This window comes from Herpailurus yagouaroundi, unplaced genomic scaffold (genome assembly GCF_014898765.1).
Source record: "Herpailurus yagouaroundi ecotype Mexico unplaced genomic scaffold, PumYag 59960, whole genome shotgun sequence".
NCBI classification, from domain to species: domain Eukaryota; kingdom Metazoa; phylum Chordata; class Mammalia; order Carnivora; family Felidae; genus Herpailurus; species Herpailurus yagouaroundi.
The window spans coordinates 1,806-3,610 of NW_024415262.1; positions in this window are offsets into that span (position 1 = coordinate 1,806).

Consider the following 1,805-nt stretch of genomic DNA (forward strand, 5'->3'; position numbering starts at 1 on the left):
CAGGACCTTGTGAAGCAAGAGCTTCCTGTGACTGGGTCAGCCCAGGCTCCATCCTGGGTCGTGACCTCAGCCCCATCTTTGGGTGTTTTCCCCCCATTGTTCCTATGGAGCATCAGGCCTGTTCTTGCTCTTGTGTCCAAGTTCCTGCCTCATTCTCCCCGGGTGACCCCAGTGGCTGCAGCACCAGGAGTTCTTTGGACTCTCATTCTCACAGGCCTTGGTGGCCTCTGCACACAGAAGTCTCTGGGGTTGGGAGAGGTGAATTTTCAGATTGATACATCTCCTCCCTCTCGAGCTGTCTTCTGGATTATTCTTTAGATTCGGGAGGTTGAGAGGAAACTGGGAGTTTCTCATCCTTTTTCAACTTAATTTACTTTCTACCTCCCTGTCTCTCTGCCCCCTCTCCGTGACCTTAGTGATGCTGGTTCTTGCTCCCATCCAAGTTCATGGATGTATAAAGAAGGGTCTAATGTAGATTTCTATTTGATTGGAGAAAGGGCCCCATGGAGCCTACATACAGTGATTCTGAAGATAGGACTGTAACTGTATGCTGTGCTGTGCAGGGGAAATGCTGTGGGAGGGGGGAGCTGAGCAGAGAGAGGAAGGGGGGAGCAGCCCTGAGGGAAAGTAGAAGCGGCACTGATGGTGAGGTGGAGGTACTTTGTGCGGGAGCTGCCACGAACTGGCTGTGCCTGAGTCTCATCCAGAAGACAGAGGTCCTCTCCGCTGACCAATCGTTCCACTGATAATCTCGTGTGCCACGTGCAGGATCTGCTATTTTTTTCATCTAGGGCACCTCAGTAATTAAGAAGAGGCAAGCATGCTGGTCTTGTGGAGAATATGTCCTAGGGGTGAGGCACAGACTCCACTTGACCCTGGAACAATGTGGGGAGTGAGGGCAATCACCCCATTGAGCAGTCAGAAATCCACGTATAACTTTTGACTCCCCTGAAAGTTAAATACTACCACTAATAATGTACGGTTCATAAGAAGCCTTACTGAAAAGAGGAATAGTCATTTAACACATATTTTGTACGTTACATGTATATGTAACGTGTACTCTTACAATAAAATAGGCTGGAGAAAATAGTAAGAAAGCATAAGAGAAAGTGCATTGACAGCACTTTTGTAAAAAAGTCCACATATCGATGGATGTCCCCAGTTCAAACCAGTGTAATTCAGAGTCAACTGTATATTGTTATAAATGTGGTAAATAAGGGAAGTGTTTAAATTGGAAATTGGTAGGTGCTTTGAGGAAGGTGACCCAGAGAGTTACCTGTGGGGGGACAGGGAAGGTGGCTACTTTACTAGGGTGGTAAGTGTGAGCTTCACTGGGAGGCTGACCTCTGAGAGATGTGCAGGACACAAGGAGTTGTTGAAGAGCACGTCTCAGAGAGTTCTTTCCAGGCAGGGGAACCTCCAGGCACACGCACTAGGGCAGGAACGTGTCCTTGTTCAAGGAAGGGTGAGAGGCCACTGTGGCTGGAGCAGAGAGCATGTGAAATGTGGTCAGATGTCTAGACTTTAGGATTAGAAGGCTTTTGAGTTTTCTCTGAGTGACATGTGGAGTCACCGGATGGTTTAGATCAGATGGTTCACGTTGTACTACTTGTCTTAGCAGCATGTTTGCTGCTGTGCAGAATCGAGAGGTGAAGGGCGGGAGACCAGTAGGGAAAGTGTAGGAAGCCAGTGCAGTTTCCAGGAGGGGAGAATGTTGGATTTATTTTGGGGTTTGAGGAGACAAAATAACAGGAAGTGACTGTACTCTTGTTATTGTGTGTGTGTGTGTGTGAGTGTGTGTGTGT